This window comes from Tenrec ecaudatus, chromosome 8 (assembly GCF_050624435.1).
Source record: "Tenrec ecaudatus isolate mTenEca1 chromosome 8, mTenEca1.hap1, whole genome shotgun sequence".
Lineage (NCBI taxonomy): Eukaryota > Metazoa > Chordata > Mammalia > Afrosoricida > Tenrecidae > Tenrec > Tenrec ecaudatus.
In genome coordinates, this window is record NC_134537.1 from 111,911,735 (window position 1) to 111,931,768 (window position 20,034).

General features: G+C 42.1%; 1 long non-coding RNA gene across 2 annotated transcripts in view; it reads left to right on the forward strand.

The window, feature by feature from the left end:
- LOC142455137 (uncharacterized) overlaps window positions 1–20,034 on the forward strand; it is a 60,982-nt gene that overhangs the window by 16,032 nt on the left and 24,916 nt on the right. For both annotated transcript variants that reach the window (XR_012785744.1, XR_012785745.1), the window contains exons 2-3: window positions 7,338–7,371; window positions 15,500–15,546. This is a non-coding gene — a long non-coding RNA (uncharacterized LOC142455137). The remainder of the gene's footprint in view (window positions 1–7,337; window positions 7,372–15,499; window positions 15,547–20,034) is intronic.

Here is a 20,034-nt window from a genome sequence, read left to right on the forward strand (position 1 = left end):
GGTGCAATCCCCCAGGCCCAGGCCAAATGAAGCCTCATAATGTAGTTCAGCTCACAACTCTCTAGAGGTGTAGAGCTAAAGCCTAATTGCAATAATGACAACCGGCTATGGCTGTCCGGATTCTCTTTTATGAGTGTTATTAGCTCTTGCTTCCCTTCTCCTTTGTAGGGTAACACTTATCATAAGAAATAATTTAAATGATGAGGAGTTTAGGTTCCAGACCGTTCTTTTTATCTCAGGATCACTGACCACTGATCACGTTACACCAAGAGAATTGCTTGTACATTATTCATGATTGCACAGCTGTAGAGAAAAGCCTGCCCGGGTCCTAGGACTTGTGGCGCCCTTGGGGCCATGGAGTCCTGACTAAGCACCTCTGCAATTAGTGTTTACAGAGCATAAATGAGTGGAGATTATCGGCATGGAAAATTCCCAGAGAAAGTAAATAAAGTCCAGTATGGAATTTTGTGGGGGAGGATTAACAATGCCCCAAAAGATGGGATGGATTTAATTATGAACGTTAAAAATCTATTGGAGAGCGAACCTGTATTGCAAGGGGGAAATACCCTCTAAGTATAAGACAGTGCTTTTAAACGACATTTTAGAACATAGTGTTTTATGGAGGCAAAGATAAGCTGTATGATTCTCGGTTCTACGCTCTTGCTCCCTGAAACAGTAACCGGGGAGTGCTGTTGTTGGAGCGCGCTGTCAGGCACAGGCCACGTGGCTTACGCATTGATCGCATTTACTCTCGACACCTGTTGAAGGCAGGTGCTCTTAACCTTTTACCTGATGAGGAAACCGAGTCTTAGAGAAGCAATAGACTGCCCAGACCACCTACTAGCAAATATTCCAGGATTACTACAATATTGAGGCCTTGATCTCCTTTCCTTAAGCATCCATATCCACTTAAGTCCTTGGAGAAAGGGCAGGAACGGTAAATGGGAAAGCATTGTTGCATTGTTATTCTTTTTTTGCTTCCAGTCTCTGATTAGTGTTCTCCACCCTGCTTGGACATTAGAATCACTAGATGAGCTTTTTAAGAAAATGATTGGGAAAAAAAATGATTGGTGTCAAAGTCCTATCCCCAATCAGTTAAGTCGGAATGCCCCTGGGAAGGTCCAGATGTCCATATTTTTAAAAAGTCTTCCCAAGAGATTCCAATGTGTTGCCAGGACTGCCTCCCTCCCTCTCAGTGCAGGACAGCTCCCCTTTGTTTGCTGGAAGGTGGTGGACATGGTCAGTCTGTGCTCAGGGTACTTCTGGGCAAGCAGTTGCTTCAGGGATGCCGTGATAAAGCCAAGGCTTCTCATCGGGGCTGCTGTTTGGAGATGGAGATACTGAGATTCCTGAATCTCATTCTTCCACATTTCAAGTGTTGAAAGCACTCAGCAGGTAACCAGGGCACTGGAGCTTCCGACCATCCAGAGGTGCTTCAAAAGAGTAGGTAACCTAGTTACCAAAAGAAAACAAAAATCAGCCATGGAAACCCTAGGGGGCACAGTTCTAACCTGACATGTTGGTTTGTCACAAGTTACAGTCAACTTGACGACAACTGTTTTGTTTGTACTTCCTATGACAGAGTTCCTCTGACATCAGTTGGAGTTGAGACCGGCTGTAGTGACAAATGCTGAGCAGAGATGGTTGTTTTTTGGGGGGTGGGGGGACTCCATCTTTTTGTTTGTGAAAGTCTTGGCACTTCAGAGCCAATGCTGTTTGAATTATAAAATAAATGGAATAGTATATAATTGAGCTTATCATCATCATCATCTAGTGCTTGTATAACAGAAGTACCACAAGTGATTGGTTGAGGAAGCTAGAGGTTCAAATCCAGGGCATCAGTTCTAGAGGAAGGCTATCTCTCTGTCAGCTCTGGGGGCAAGTCCATGCCTCCCTGCAACATCTGTGGGCCTGGTGTCCCTCGGTGCTCCAGGTGCCTTAGTGTCAGTCTTCCCCTGGTCTAAGAACGTTTTATCACAGGGATTCTGGGTCCCAGGGATGCCCCCTGCTCCCAACTCTCCCTATGTTTTAGTGTTATGGACGTGCCCCTCTCTGCTTGCTTCTCTCTCCTTTCGTGTCTTGTAGGATAAAAGATAATGCAGGCCCTGCCTCGGGGAAAGTCCCCTTACACAGGATCATGGTTCTAAGTTACGTTAGGGCGTCTCCGTTTCATCCCGCTCTAATCCGTTTACTTGACTGATCAGATCAGATCACATTTTGAGCATGATTACATCGTTACATATCTGCCAAGCCATTGAGAATCATGATGCAGCCAACGTAATACACATTTTCGGAGAACATAATTAAATTCAATATCTGTATGTAATAAAAAGGCCCCTGGATAGTAATAAGCATACACACTCAACTATGAACCAGATGGTTGACAGTGATACCTCAGAAGAAAGGCCTGGAGATTTACTTCTGGAAGCTTATAGCCAAGAAAGCCATGGACAGCACAGTTCTACTCTGAAACGTGTGGAGTTGCCATGAGTCAGAACCTACCGGCAGATGGAGTTTATATAAAATCTCTTACTCTTTCACTGCAATCGAGTTGATGCCAACTCATAGCAATCTAAAAAGGGTAGGGTAGAACTGCCCCTGTGAGTTTCAGAGACTTTGTTTATGGAAGTAGAAAGTCCTGTTTGTCTCCCAAGAAGAGACTGGTGGTTTCGAACTGCTGATCTTGCAGATCAGAGCCCAACTCATAACCCCAATGCCACCTGGGCCCCTCTGCTATATAATATGTGTGCTGTACAAGTACAGTTATAAGGCAGTCTGAGACATAGTGGTTACGCTGGGCTTGCTGGTAGAACTCACCAGGCATGCTGAGAGAGAATGAAAGATGTAGCAACCAGCTTTTTATTTAAAACTTTAATGACATAATATGTATCATACATTTCAGTTAAATCATATTCAAGAGTTGGATAATCACCACCACAATCAATTTGAGGACATTTTAAAAATCATTTTATTGGGGTTCGTACAGCTCTTATCACAATCAATACATACGTCCTTTGTGTCAAACACATTTGTAGATTTGTTGCCATCATCATTTTCAAAATATTTTCTTTCTACTTTAGCCCTTGGTATCAGCTTCTCATTTTCCCCTCCCTCCCTCATGAACCCTTGATAATTTATAATTATTATTTTGTCATGTCTTACACTGACCGATGTCTCCCTTCACCCACTTTTCTGTTGTCCATTCCCCTGGGAGGAGGTTATAGTTAGATCATTGTGATCGGTTCCGCCTTTCTCCCCCCACCTTCCCTTAACCCTCCTGGATTGGCTGCTCCCAATATTGGTCCTGAGCGGTTTATATGTTCCAGATTCCCTGTGTTTCCAGCTCTTATCCATACCCATGTACATACTGTGGTCTAGCCAGATTTGCAGATTTGATGTCCTGATAGTGGGGGAGTGGGGAGCATTAAAGGACTAGAGGAAAGTTGTATGTTTTATTGGTGCTATACTATATCCTGACTGGCTCATCACCCTCCCATGACCCTTCTGGGATATTCAGTTGCCTACAGATGGGCCTTGGGTCTCCACTCTGAACTCCCCCTCGTTCACAATGATATGTTTTCTTGTTCTGGGTCTTTGATGCCTCATAACTGATCCTATCAACACCTCATGATCACACAGGCTGGTGTGCTTCTTCTGTGTGGACTTTGTTGCTTCTCAGCTAGATGACCATTTATTTATCTTCAAGTCTTTTAAGACCCCAGACATTATGTCTTTTGATAGCTGGGCACCATCAGCTTTCTTTACCACATAATTGCTTATGTACCCACTTTGTCTTCAGTGATCAGGTAGGGATGGTGAGCATCATGGAATGCCAAGTTAATAGAACAAAGTGTTTTTGTGTTGAGGGAGTACTTGAGTGGAGGCCCACAAGTCATATGCTACCTTAATACTAAACCTATAAATATATACACATAGATCTACTTCTCCATTATCATATAAAAATATATTTACACTTGTACATACATGTATTTAGACCTCTAGATGCCCATGTGCCTCCTAGTTCTTTCTTCTATTTCCTTTGACTTTCCTTTTGTCCCACTATCATGTTCAGCCTTCATTCAGGTTTCAGTAATTCCTCTAGGTTACATTGCCCTTGATCAAGCCCCACCAGGCTTCCTACACCCTTTTCGCCATCGATTTTAACTCACTTGTTCCCTTGTCCCTAAGTTTGTTAACACTCACTTCCTCCCATGTCCCTCCACCCAAACCATCGGTTCCATTGTTTTCTCCTCCAGATTGTTTATCCTGCCTTTCTTATCTAGATAGATACGCAGAGACAATAATATGCACAAAAACAAGGGATAGCAAAATAAAGCAACAAAAGAAAACAACAACAACAAAAACCAATGACAAAAAAGAAAAGCCTATAAATAGTTCAAGGTCTGTTTTAGGGGTGTTTTATGGTCGAGTCTCATGGGGTGCCACTCCCTGGCCCCACAGTCTATTTTTGGTATTCCCAGGGACTTCATTGCTCCCCTCGCTGCTCTGTTGTACACCCTTAGTGTTTCGCCTCAGGATGGTGGGGTCAAATCAGGCACAATTCTAGAACTGTCTTGAGTGTTGACCCCATAGCACTATGGGTCAGTGAGGGATGTGGTGTCTCATGGTGGGGCCAGCCCTATGGTCCTCTGTGCATTCACTACTCTCAGCAGGAATATCATCCTCAGGGCTTGATGGGCCAGGATCTGCTCCACTCTTTCTCCCTCCTTCCTTCCCTCGTCGTTTGCTCCCGTGTGCTCTGATCAGACATGTCCCTCTCCCTGAGCTGTAGCTTCAGTGCTGTCCTCCGAAGTGAATTCCTCTGGCGGTGAGGTCATTTCTTCTCATTGTGCTTCTTGTTGTTCGTATCCTATCACTCCCAACCTCTCCTGCCATGCTCCTGTGAAACTATCAATCCAGTTGCTGTTTCTGTAGATTTACCTATCCTGGATTTCATATACAGGAAAACAAACAAAATCAAAACAAAACAAAAAACCAATGAGGTAAGAATAAAATTTTAACCAAAAAGAAAGCAGAAAATGTTAAAAATGGGAACAAATATACATTGGATCTATAGGGAGATCAAATGACACAGTGTCACATTTTAACATAATGATAACTACAGTAATCCACCCCACAATGCACTCAGTCTGATAACAAGGTTCATAGTCATAGGAAAGCCCGTTTCTGCAAAAAATTCTTAGAAACCCTATGGAACAGTTCTACTCTGTCCAATAGGGTAACTATGAATTAACTCCATTGCAATTAAAAATATATAGTTCTAGACAATAAAAACTGCACAAGCTACAGCCTGTACCAGAGAAGGACAAAATCAGATTTTTCTACTAATAGAAAGTAACGGGAATGTGGTCAGACGTCCCCTGTCAAAGATGGGAACTTCCACCAGCCCCCTTCCAGCTCTCCCAAGAGTCCATGTATGTACTGTATGTCAGTATTTGCATATCTATTATATCAAGGGTAATGTAATTATATGAAAATGAGCTGAGATGGTTCGCTTTCCCTCCAAGTAACTGCTTTAAAGAAACAATAACTCGAAATTCTAATATCTATTCTGGCCTTACAATCAGGCAGACGGCCAACACTTTCATCTGAGTCAGCGGGATGCATGCAAACATCCCGTCGTGTGGGAGAGGCCATTCTTTGCAGCCGCCTAACCAGGCTCCCCCTTCCCACGGAAGCCCTCTCTTAGCTCTTCAAAGGGAGATCCGCACCCGTGGATGCAGGGCATCTTCGCCTTCCTGGGCAGTGGCTTTCGATGGTCTGAGGTGGAGTCCTGATCACTGTTTTGTTGCGGTTGCCATGGGAGCACCATCCCCTGTTGCACTGGTGATTCTGTCGCCAGAGAAGTACATGCAAAAGTCCCAAGCGCAGATTTCAGCTCGCAAACCTTTACATTGCCAGATATGAACACAATCCCTACATTTTAAATCGGATAAATCCTAAAGCCTCCAAAGGAATTGGGCACAGAACCCCCAGCTTTAAGAAATGTCAGACTTTGTTCTGCACTGCGCACTAACCACCCTCCATTGTGCACTGTGTGAGGAGACGGGTGAGACAGCCCAGCTCGCAGCTGTACTCGGGCAGCCACGCTGCTCTTTGGCACAGAGGTGGGCACACACAGGTGGAGAGGGAGCTAAGGCCAACTCGCTGGCTCAGATGGTCGCCGGGATGCCACGAGGATGGGCCAGCAGGGGGCGCCAGCGCCTTGTGCGCCGAGAGCACCTGGATGGACGCTGGAGGCCACGGGAACACGCTCCCAGGAACCAGCGCAGCCTGCGCTGGGGTCTCAATGGGCTGGAGCGCCAAGGCCAAGCCGGGGCGAGCCGGGCACACCAGGTCCTTGGCGAGGCTGAGCCAGGATAGTGTGCCAGGAGCGACTGGAATGGCCACAGTTGGCTGTGCCAGCTAGACACGCAAGAAAAGCGCCTTGGCGTCCTGACTTTTTAAACCTGGCTTCAGAGAGCCCTTGTGCTGACTTGTTTTGAAGTGCTGCATAAAACAATGTGTGTAGTTAAGAGATTACGAACCAGAAGCCATCTTGATAGGAATTTTAAAATACTTTGTTTATTGTAAATGCACAAGGGAGTTTCAAAAAGTTCATGGGAAAAATCCATTCTCTTTTAATCCCTTCGTTCCTCAGACTTTTTGAAGCCCCTGGGTGTATATATAGCACCATATCTGCCAATTAAATGTTTTGCTGGGGTGCAATTTAGTGATATGAATTACATTAATCATGTTATGCAACCATCACCTATAATCGTTGCCAGGTTTTCAAGCACCATAAACAAAAACTCACTGTTGATCCAACTAGTCAAACATGAGGCCGGACACATTCGGCTCTCTAGTGCCCCTCACATTATTCCACCAACTCCTCTTCTGTGCAGATCAGGCACACAATCAAGTTTTCTAAAGCTTTGAAATACTGTAAAATAACATACAAGGTCATTTAAAAATCATTTTATTGGGGCTCGTGCAGCTCTTATCACAATCCATCCATACATCCATTGTGTCAAGCACATTTGTACATTTGTTGCCATCCTCATTCTCAAAACATTTGCTTTCTGCTTTAGCCCTTATTCTCAGTCCTCATTTTCCCCCTCCCTCCCCACTCCCCCCACCCTCATTAACCCTTGATAATATATAAATTATTATTTTGTCATATCTTACACTGTCCGACGTCTCCCTTCACCCACTTTTCTGTTGTCCATCCCCCAGGGAGGAGGTTACAAGGTCATTTTAAAAATTAAATATGGGATTTGTAATATGGAAAATAAAAACTCCACTCCCAATGATAAGCTCTTATTTCTTGTTTTTAGACGCATCCCACCAGCTGTTTCTTCATCACATATGGTATGTATTTCCCTTTTGTGTGTGAACATAAAACGTATGATGTAGTGTCAGAATGTGTGTGTGTTATGTGTGTAGCAGTTCTACTCTGTAACACACAGCTTTGCCAGAAGTTGGATTCAACTCAAAGGCAATGAGTTTGGTTGGTTGGTTGGTTTCATAATTTATAAAGACATCTTGCTTTTGCTTTTAATAAAGTGTTTGAAAAGGAAATAGAAATAAACTTGCTTTAAAATCTCCTTTTGGCCTCCTTTCCAATGGGAGAGATCCTTTAGGTTCCTTTTCTCAAAAACAGCTCGGTTCTGTAGTCTCTAGACCAAACCTAAAGCCGTGCTTTGGAGTGGATTCTGACTCAGTAGCCCTCTATGACAGGGATTCCCAAACCGTAATCTCGATGAAAGTAAATCTGTGCACCTATCTCTGGTGGAGTCGCTGGTGGGTTCTGATTGCCAGCCTGGTAGTTGAGCACCACCCAGGGTTCCTGTGGCTCTAATACAAAGCTCAAGGACCAGGAATTTGATTAGGAAGAGCGCTTGGAAGGTAACTGCATTTGCTTCTATTCCAATGGCAAATTCTTAGACCAGCCAATATTTGTATTCTCTTATCCTTACAAGCAGCCCAATTGGTGCAACGGAGCCCTTGTAGCACAGGGGTTAAGCACTGGGCTGCTAACCAAAAGGTCAGGTGTGCAAATCCGCCAGCTCTGGGAGAGAAAGGCGAAGCTCCCTGCTTCCATAAAGACCTCCAGTTTCAGAAACCTTGTGGAGCAGTGGGTCACGCACGTTTTCACCGTACCCTTGGGACTGACATCCCTTCCCGAGGAAGCGGCATTCTCGTCCCTCATGCACAAAGTTCCATCGAGTCTCTCTTGTCTTTGTAACTGGATACACTTTTCTCTTTTGGGTTAGAGGTGGCTACATTTTCCTTTTACGAACAGAGTAAAAGGCTTTTTTTTTTTTTTTTTTTAAGTACAGGTACTTCCCTCAACTTGTCCTGACAAGCACATCTGTAGTTTTTGACAAATAAGAATAGGAAATAATAGAAATTCATAAACTCCATTAAGGGAAATAATAACTCTAGTGGAGTTCACATTTATTTTAGCTCTAATCTTGACTATTTCCTTTCTTCTGGTGGCTGTGGGCTCCTTTTGTTACACTTTTTTACATGTTCAACTTTTAAGGTTATGATTTTGGATCTTCCTTCTTTTTCAATGTATTCATTTATTCTTATAATTTCATTGAACATTGTTTTTGCTGTAACCCATACTTTTGACATGTAGTGTCTTCATTGTAAGATGATTCAAATAATTTTTAAATGATCATTTTAAATTTATTTTATGACCTCATAGTTTTTACTAAGAAAATAAAAAACCTCCCTGCCATCAGGTCAATTCCAGCTCATAATGACTGACCCTGTAGGACTGGGTAGAACTGCCCCTGTGGGTTTCTGAGACCTTATGTCTATCTGGTAGTAGAAAGCCTGTCTTACCACCATAGAGTGACTGATGGTTTTGAACAGCTAATCTTGCGATTAGCAGTCCAATGCCTCTGTGTATTTCCAATGCTCATATGTTATTAAAGTATAGTTTTATAGCATTATGATCAGAGAAGATGCTTTGTGTCATTGTATTAGTATTTACTGAGGCTTGTTTTGTGGCCTACAAAATGTTCTATTCTGGAGAATGATCGGTGTGCATTAGAGAAAAATGTGTACCGTGCTGCTGTATCAGACTTGTAGAATGAGTGGGTAAGAAAGCAATCAAGAAATCAGGGGAGAAAAAAATAAATCAGAGAATGTATTGGATCAGACAAATCTGCTTGCACAAGATCCTCGTTTGTAGTGTTAAAGAGAAAAGCTGTCACTGAGAACGATGGTGTGCTTTATTCAAGCCATGATATTTTCAGTCACCTGGATGCACGGGAAAGTTGAACAATGAATAAGGACGACAGGAGGAGAGTTCATGCGTTGGGATTATGGCATTGGTGAGCAATATGGACAGGATCACTGACTGCCAAAGAGCAAGCAAATCTGTCTTGCAGGAAATAGAAGTGACGATGGCAAGCCTCAATCCGTGTCCTTTGGAAGTGTTATCAGTCCCTAAAATAGGACACCATGCTTGGTACAATACAGGGGTAAGCCCCAAACAGGAAGACTCTTCACAAGGTGACTGACATAGTACCTGCAACAAGGTCTCAAACCTGACAGTTGTGTGAATGGCACGTATATTATTGCAGTGAATGGCAGTGTTCCGTTCTGTTGTCTGTAGAGTGACTTTGGCTCAGAACCAACCTGTCGGCACCTAACAACAACATCCTGTGTGGAAGGAGTCCTGCAGTGCAGTGTGTGAAGCATGAGGCTGCTAACTATAGTTCAGCATTTTGAGCCCACCCCTCAGTCCACAGAGAAACATAAGACGGTGTACCTCCATAAAGCGGTATAGCTGCAGAAACCCTAGGGAGCAATTCTACCCTCTTCTTGGATTACTCTACCCTGTTTTACAGGACTATTGTAAATTGGAGTCAAATTGACCATAGTGGACTTGGCTTGGATCATGTATGGGGTTCATTGAGCTTCTTGGATGGTAATCTTTTCATCTTTTATGATATTTGGAGAGCTTTCAGATACTATATCTTCAAAAATTCTCTTTTTTCCCTTACTTCTTCTAGAACTTCTATCTATGTAAATTATTCCTCTTTATGTTATCCCACATAACACTTAGGTTTTCTTCCTTTTTGTTCATTCCTTCTTCTGATTATCCTTCAAACAAGTTAACATCAAAGGTTCTTCCCTCAATTTTGTTATTATACTTATTTAATTTTTCTTATATCTCCTTCCATTGATTTTTTTATTTCTGATATTTTACTATTAATCTTCTGAATTTGTTGTTGCTTTTAGGTGGTTTCTAGTTGTCTATTTTGTCATTTTGTTCTTGTATTATTTTTCTGGATTATTCTAGAGTTTTGTCTGGGTTTTCCTTCATGTCTTTGAAGATCCTATTTATGTGTAGTTTGAATTCCTTATCAGTTATTTCTATCACCTTTTCTTCCTCTTTGCTTTGTTCATTTGTTTTTGCCATCTTGTGTTGTATCTTTCTATAATTTGATGTCGTCTTCTGTCTCCAAGGCATTTAGGTATTATTTTATTTATTGTATGTTTGTGTTTGGTGTGATACATTAGGATGGGCGGGTTTAGTACGCTTCACTGATTGCTCTTTTAGTGGCATGTGAGCACTTATTTCCAGTATGCAAGTGAGTGGGCAGTGTCAGGCAGAACATGTCCTCATTGCTGTTCTCTGGCTGTGTGAAACTTCTAAGGAAAGGCTGAGCAGGTGCTGGCCATCACCTGTCATTGGCCCAGTGGCATTAGGCGCTTATATGCCAACAGCTGGCATATAAGAACACTCCCGTCCCTTTTGATGAGAGGGCAGGAAGATAGGAGGATAAAATTTGGGGTGAGTGGCCAGGACTGCAGGAATACTTCCTTGCCATTGGTGGGGGCAAGACAGGCTCCTGTAGAGTCCAGGGTGAATAAATCAGGAGTGTAGGAATACTTTCCTGATGCTCAGTGGGTCAGGAGCACTTGGGAGAATTGGATGAGAAACTGCTGCTTACTCCTTATGAGTCTATTACTCTGACTTCACCACTCTGCCACCGACTCCATATGGTTAGGGATTACTGCTGGTGTGTTCACCTCTGGTTCCTGGTTCCCTCCCCACTGTGGATGTGAGGATTCTAGAACTCTCATCCTCCAAACTATTCTTTCCCTTCTTCCGACAAGTTGATATACCTACACAGTGCCTCTGACTCTTCTTGGGAATACTGTGAAGTTGCCGCCTATGCTCCTCACTGCTGGCCATGACTCAGGATGGCCCCGCTGTGCTCCACTCCACAGCTGTCCGTGCCCACCAACTTGCTTTATCAGTTTCTTCTTTTAATTGGTGCTGGATATAATTTTTTATCATTTTCATTTGATGTTCAAAGAACATAAATGCTGTCTGTAGCTGGTTCTCTTGATTTGGGTTTTTTTGTTGTAGAAGGATGGCACCAGTGTGTCTGACTAAGCTGCCATCTGGATCACTCCTCCTGAGTCTTAAAATTTGAGTCCTTATGCTGTAAGGGGGAGAGGTTTTCTTTTTAAAGGTATCTTGATCAATCAAAATTTGAGTATCAGTCTATTACTAGAGTAGTCACAAAAAGAATCACCTCTCAAAGTGTACTCAAAGCAAACCAATGAGTCCACTCCTTGAAACTTAGGGTGGTTCCATTAGATGACCGCTCTCATGGAATGGATTTTCTCTCTTTGTGTTTGGTCTAAGAACAAATATCATGATTTCATGACACACCCTCATAGAAGAAATCCTTGCCTGAGACATTCCATTCAATTCATTTATTTCATTGTGGGGAGAGTGGAAAGAAATGGTCCACACTGGGTAGGAAAAATATAATCTATGCAGAGATATAACAGTGGGTTAAAAATGGTAGGCATTTCCTGGTACAGGTAGGATATTAAGATTTCACTTACATAAAAGGTTTATGTGTGGAGATAAGGCCCGGTAAGACCAAGGGTCATTGAGCATTATTACCAGCAAATAGTTATATTTGTCATATTTTGTGACCAGTAAATATGTAAGGTAAGGGAACCAATGGAAGAGAAAATACTAAGGTTGATAATTTTCCAGCTGTCAAATTCCTGTGCCCCCATGTGCCACAAGGATCATGATCAAATGGGAGCAGTAGGCGTGACAAAGGATTAATCCTAACCTGATATGTAATCACATGATCTGCTTAGGTTCCTGATTCCTAAAGCCAGATATCCTTGAGAAGGCCATTTCTCAGGGCCCTGGGGCACTGGAATGACCCAGGGGGGCTGCCAAAGCTGATAGCTACACCTTATCCTGGGTTATAGTACAAATGTTTTTAACTGCCAGAGTTGGGGGTGGTAAGTAAGTATTTTTTCTGAAAATGGGACAGTAGATCATATAACTTCATCAATCTCTTCTTATACTGAAGACTAAATACCACGAAGTACTTGGCCAAATGGCTTATCACTAGAATATACTCTCATTTAATGATTAAATAAAGCTATCAGTCACCAAACAGCTTAGTTATAAGTCTGCACAGGGAATTCCGAAGTATAGGTGAAATTCTCCAACCCTGAGATTCTATGGAACTTTGATTTTTCTCATGATGTCTGCCAAATGGTCTAAAGGTGACAGCTAGCCAGTTCCAAGCAGCATAAAAATCCAATTTAATAAGCACGGATAATCTGAATATTTGTTGTGACTTATTTTTAAATATTGTTCTGGGCTTTAACTTTCTTTTATTTATAGGAATGTGAATGATGCCATCCCAAGTGACTATAGATATCATTCTTATTAAGGAGCCTGATGGCATAGTGGGTTGCTCAGTGGGCTGCTAAGTTCAAGGTCAGCAATTGGAAACCACCAGCTGCACCACAGGAGAAAAAGTACGTCTCTGTGAGCCCATAAAAGATGTATAGCCTCCGGCCAGCTTTCCTCTGTTCTATAGGGTCATTGTGATTTAGAATTGACTCAGTGGTAGTGGGTGAATGGATCTTTGCTGGTTTATTTTGTTCAATCTCTTCATTGTTTTATTAAATAATTTTAAAGGGCCATGTTTCACTTTGCTGCTAAAGCTCTATACACCTGAAAATTTATTCCAAACAAAACATGTTTAAACCTGTCTCTACAATCAGTGAATGGATGCAGACAAATTCTCTCAGTAATACTGTCTCAGTTTCCTGAGGGCGCCTTCAGAAACACCCAGAGATATAATCAAAGCAGTAGCTTCTGAGGGGCCTGGTGTTCAATTCAAGGCACAGAGGGTCAACTCAGGAAGTTCCGTGATTCCAGGTGTTAGGGGACCTCGCGTTGGCGCCAATTCAGTGATGGCACGGTTTACAGGAGAGGGGTTAGGGAGTGGATTTTACTTACCACTTATGGTCTTTACTTTTTGGTCAGGAGATAAAATTGGTTAAAAATAATTTTTGTTTTGTGGGTTTCCTTGGTTTGTTGTTGTTTTGCTGTTTAAAGCTGTGAACCCCGGTGGCATGGTGGTGACACAATAGACTGCTAACTGCAAGGTCGGCAGTTCAAAACCACCAGCCACTTCCACGGGAGACACACAGGCTTTCTGCTCCTCTAAAGGGTTCCAATCTCGGCCGGGGGGGGGGGGGCACTCTACCCTGACCTATAGGATCTCTTTTACATTGGAATCAACTTGATGGCAGTGAGTTGAAGAGAGGTGTACAGCTGCTATTTTGACTTTAGGAGCCCTGGGGCACAGTGCTTAAGGTCATTGATTCCAACCCACCAGTGATTCCATTGGAGAAAATGTGGCAATCTCTTTCCATGAAATGTACAACCTTGGGAACCCTTTAGGGTAATCCTACTCTCTCTTATAGGATTGCTCTGAATCCGAGGCAACTCATTGGCAATGGTATTTTTTTTATTTGGGTAGATTTTACATATTGAATTACAGCAATAGTTATTCCTAAAAGGCTATGCTGTATTTTTGTATGTGGTCATTTGTAATTCAATAGCATGTTCCCCAGAAGTCACTGTTTCAGTTTGGCTCTTGTTGAAGAAAACTGGGACAAGAGTATTCCTAAGAGAATTTGTCTGCATCCGTTCATTGATTGTAGAGATGGGTTTAAACATATTCTGCTTGGAAGAAACTTTCAAACTGGAATTCTAGCAGCAATGTTCTCATAATCTTAAACAATAAAGATTCTTTAAGACAACAGTAATAACAAAAATCATCATAATATCATTACCACACTCAATTCATCAAAATCCCAGAAGACACAGGAGGAGACAACAGGGTTCTAGTATCTGAAGTAATAATGACTGAGAAGTTTCTAGAGCTAGTGAAAAACACGGTTTCCCATATTCAATAGACCAGTTTATACCAGGTAAAAAAAAATAAAAACCCATACATAGGTACAGCAGAGTGAAAGCCTAAAGACAAAGGGGGGAGGGAAGGGGGTAGAGGAGGAAAACAACCAGAGCAAAGGTCAGCTTACCTTTGAAGAAAAAGCAATGACATGGTAGTGCAAGAACAATATCCCAGCAGCCATCATGGGAGCTTGAAGCCAGGAACATGATATCTTCAATAGACATTGCCATTGGGGCAGTGCTGACTTATATCGACCCTGTATGACAGGATACATTTGACCCTGGACAAACGTTTCTGAGACCGTCACTCTCTGCGGGAGTAGAAAAATTCATGTAGAAATCCTACATCCTGTTACAAGTCAAAAATGACTTTCAAGATCATAGTTACTTGTCAATTATGCACTCCTAACACTTTATGTTTGAGAAAATCCTATAAACACACTCATGTATGAAATTATATACAAATGTGACTTAATCATGGTCTAAAACGTCCTCATGACCTTGTATTTCTCATTTCTGCCTTCTTCCCCACACAGTTGCAACCATAACTAATTATCTCATATTAATTTTTCAATTGACACAATTTTTATTTATAGTATGTATTTTTCATTAGGTTGATTTATTGTATCATTAATAGGGCATGATATTAAGATATACCAGTACTTTGCTTAGTAACACTTCATTTAATCCTTTCTTACCCATGAGCTTTAAAAACAGAATAACTAGAGCTATGTTAATTGAGAATGTTATGAAAACACACTAATTACTAAAGGCTTTGAGCAAAGCAATTTGGCAGCATGCATGGAATCTGAAAATGTTCTTTTTCTTAGTCTTAATGATAAAGATCAACAGGAGGAGGAATATACTGAGAGGAAAGCAAAGAAATATAAAAAAATATATGAAAATAATTTGCTTTTTACAAGCTTACTTCTATTATTCTTTCTATTAGCCTCCCTTAACCATCAGGGAACCCCCCCTAATCAAGTAACATTCTAATCATATTCTTACTGTCATATTCATATCATATTTATATAATCCTAAAATTACATCATTTATAAACCGATAACTTAGAATATATTTATGCATACCAATTCATGTAAATTATTCTAAAAAGTGTGTTAGATCTTCTCCATGTATCATCTATGTCTCTTCCCTCTGCTTTTTATTTTACATATTTGTATTCCTCATTCTAAACTATCTTTCTCTCTCTTTCAGATGATGCCACATCCTATCAAGATCAGCAAGGAACCAGGGAACTGAAGGTAGAAATATTAAATGAAAGATAAAATAGTTCACTGTATGACTGCATCATAAATTTTAAAATGTTTGAGCATGGTATAAATCAAAGAAGGCAGAATTCCCTTGAAAAGAGTTAGAGAGAGGGAGATACCATATGCAGATGTGTATAGATCAGACCAAGAGGTTGAGAAACAGTGGCTTCACATTTTGGTATTTTTGTCTAATAAAACTCTGGTGGTACACTGGGTTATGAATAATAACCACAAGGTCAGCAATTTGAAACCATGAGCCACCCTGCCAGAGAAAGATGAGGCTTTCTGCTTCCATAAAGATTTACAGCCTCAGCAACGTACAGGAGCAGTTCTGCCCTACACTACAAGTTAGAATGGACTCAGTGACAGAGTGAGAGAAAAAAAACCTTTCTATGATTTTGTACTAATATTTTTTTAGTCTCCCTCATATTACCCCTATGAAAGTAAGAAATCATACTCACCCAAATTTACATTTTTTAACTTTGGTTTTGCTTTAGTAATATGACTTATAGGCTCTGTGATAAGAAATCATTGTTATTAGTTCCAATGAGTCAGTTCCTACTCATGGTGATCATGTGTACAACAAAATATAATATTGCCTATTCCTGCATTTCTTCACACTCATTGGTATACTTGAATCCATTGTTGCAACCTATGTGTATTTTGAATGAGCAGGGTACTCATCTTCCAGCATTTCATTTTACAATATTCTCTTCTGATTTGTGGGATTTTTGTAGGCTAATTTTTGGAAACTTTGATGTTGAATAAGGAAAACCAAAGAAAAACTGATGCATTTTAATTGTGGTGTTGGCAAAGAATATTGAAAGTACCATAGGCTGCCAAAAGAACAAACCTCTGTCCTGGAAGAAGTACAGCCAGAATGCTCCTTAGAGGCAAGGATGGCAAGGCTCTGTCTCACCTACTTTAGACATGCAATCCAGAGAGGCTGGTCTCTGGAGAAGGACATTATGTTTGATAAAGTAATGGGGCAGTGGAAAGAGGAAAGCCAAGATGGACTGGCATGTTGGCTGCAACAGTGGGCTCAGACATTGGAAGGAATGCGAGGATGGCATAAGACCGGGCCATATTTTGTTCTGTTGTACAGGAAGTTACTATAAGACAGACTGAATCTGCAGCATCTAACAGCAAAAACAATTTTCGGAAGTAGATTGTCAGACCTTTCTTCCCCATTTTAGTCTAGAAACTCCCCTAAGACTTGGGTGGCCCAGCTGGTATTTTAACTAGTGATGGCACAGCTTCCAGCAAACTGGCAACATGCAGGCCATGAGAGTACAACTGAAAGACAGGCACATTGTAGATTAAATAATTAGGAAATATTATGTAATTAATCAGAAGCAGCAAAGATCAAGCAGTGATTATCTTCAGTCCCTAAATAGAGATAAAATTGCAAGGGGAAAAAGTATATTATTTTAGTGGATAGAAAGGAAAAAAAGGTTAGACTACAATTGATAGTTAAGTTATTACCCCATCAGGATTCAGGTTCTGCAGGCCAGTTGGCACTGAATGCTAAAAATGAATCCAGCATATCTCCATCAACAGCAAACCTGAAAAGCCACAGCACGTTTGTTAGCAGGGGTACAGGTCAAAATCTGCATCAGCTACGATGTGCTAGGGAGTAATAGAAAGCCCCTGCTCAAACGTACGTAAATGACACGGAAGATTTATGTGATTGTAAAAAGTAAACTTCCGAGGCCAGGAAGCGAATTCATCAGGAAGATTAGCATCAGCACATAACCTCAAAAGTTTGGTGATGTCACATGATACAGTCCAAGTTAATTTCTTCATGCAACAGCTGAGTCCAGGGGCCACCTGCAGTCAACGAGGTAACCCAGGCTTACTTAGGCTTACTTACTACACAGTAGTGAACAAATCACATGAGAGCCTTTGCACTGCAGATTGGTCAGTAAGCACAAGTAAGCCTGTGCTTACCTTGCTTATTGGGTAATCTCATTCTGGCCCTGTCCAGTGTTCCTGATTAAGCAGCTCTCTTCAAGTAGTTAGTCAGTCTTTCATTTCCGTTGTGATTCTGTCTTTCTGCGCCTGGGACTCATTTTCCCTTCTGCTAGCAGTTGGGGAAAGAAAATGGAAGGAAGAGCCTTTGGGAGGAGCTTTAATGCTCAAAAGTGATTGTACATCGTTTGGCCCACAGCCCATTGACTAGAACTCTGCCACGTGATCATGCTGAGCTTCTAGAGAAGCAGGCAAACTTGCTGACCTCTGACAGGAGGAAAAGCAAAATGTGTTGGTGAATGTTTAGCTAATCTTGGCCACAGGAAGGCCTTATGCTGTTTGACCTAAATTTTGTTTTTCTGGTTAGCTTTTTTTAAAAATCGTTTTATTAGGGGTTCATACGACTCTTATCACAATCTATTCATACATCAATTGTGTAAAGCACATTTGTACATTCATTGCCCTCACCATTCTCAAAACATTTGCTTTCCACTTAAGCCCCTGGCATCAGCTCATTTTCCCCCTCCTTCCCCACTTCCCCTTCCCTCATGAGCCCTTGATAATTTATAAATTATTATTTTGTCATATCTTACACTGTCCGATGTCTCCCTTCACCCACTTTTCTGTTGTCTGTCCCCCAGGGAGGAGGTCGCATGTAGATCCTTGTAATTGGTTCCCTCCTTCCAACCCACTCTCCCTCTACCCTCCCAGCATCGCCACTCACACCACTGGTCCTGGAGGGATCATCCTCCCTGGATTCTCTGTGTTTCCAATTCCTATCTGGACCAGTGTACATCCTCTGTCCTAGCCAGACTTGCAAGGGAGAATTCGGATCATGATAATGGGGGGAGGGGTGGAAGCATTAAGGAACTAGAAGAAAGTTGTATTTTTCATCATTGCTATAGTACATCTTGACTGGCTCATCTCCTCCCCTCAACCCCTCTGCAAGGGGATCTCCAGTGGCCAACAAATGGGCTTTGGGTCTCCCCTCTGCACTCCCCACCTCATTCACTATGGTAAGATTTTTTTGTTCTGATTCTGGCTAGCTTTTAAAGCCTGCTTCATGCCAGGCCCAGTTTCCCTTGTGGTGATAAGGCGCTTTCCAGATGCAATTGGACATAAATGTTTTTAGCTTGTGCCTAATGAAAAATGGAGTACCTCCATCCCTGTAGAGACTGAGATTCGCCCTGATTGGCTTGCTTGAGTCACGTGCACATCTCTGAAAACCAGCCAGGACTGCAGTGGACCGATTGCCTTAAGCCAGCGGTTCTTCAGCCTGCGGGTCGCAACCCCTTTGGGGGTTGAACAACCTTTTCACAGGGGTTGCCTGATTCGTAACAGTAGCAAAACTACAGTTATGAAGTAGCAACAAAAATAATTTTATGGTTAGGGGTCACCACCACATGAGGACCTGTATGAAAGGGTTGCGGCACTAGGAAGGTTGAGAACCCTGCCTTAAGGCAACCAGAACCATCTTTCGAGCTGGTGGTGGAACTGGCTTTGCTTTTCCCTGAAATGCCTACATTTCATGGAACAGAAGGAAGTACTCGTATCAGAAAGACAAAGTAGCTATTTTTAGGAAATGGGAACAGACGGAAAGTAGCCATCTAACAATTTCACCACACATCCTAATTCCAGAAAGAAAAAGGAGTATGGGGAGGTGGGGGCTAATATCAGAGAGATGAGATGCCAGGGCAGCTCACGCATCTGGAGGAGGGCACTCTGAGAGAGACGTTTGATGTGAAGTCTGGTAACTAAAAGCTGGTGCTGTTGTTAGGTGTGATCAGGTTGTTCCGACTCACAGCAACCCTGTGCCCAACCAAGTGAAACACCGCTTAGTCGCGCACCATCCTCACAGTTTGAGAGTGTGCGTCGTTTTACAGCCATTGTGTCATCCATGTCATTGACTGTCCTTCTACTAGAGCTGGCATGATGTCCATTTTCAGAGGCTCATCTTACCTGATAACATGTCCTAAGCACATGAGATAAAATCTCACTGTCAGTGCTTCTGAGGAGCTTTTGAGCTGTTTGTTCTGGCAGGCCATACTGCTTTCAACGTTCTCCTCCAACACTATCATTATAATGAATCCTCTCTCCAGATTCATCGTCCACTTTTCACATGCACATGAGGAAAATGACAATACCATGGCTGCGATCATGCACAACTTAGTCCACAAACTAGCGTGTTTGGGCTTCAACACCGTAAAGAAGTCTTGTGAAACAGATTTGCCCAATGCAATACATTGTTTGATCTCTCAACTGTTGCTTCCATGAGTATTGATTATGGGTCCAAGCAAGATGAAATCCTTGACAATGTCAACCTCTTCATCCTTCATGAGGCTATCGATTCAGTTGGGAGGATTTTGGTCTTCTTTACATTGAGTTGGGAGCCCTGGTGGTGTAGTGATTTTGAGTGGGGCTACAATCCGAAAGGTCAGCAGTTTGAAGTCACCAGCTGCTCTGAAGGAAAAGACGGGGTTTTATACTCCCATGAACAGTTACAGTCTT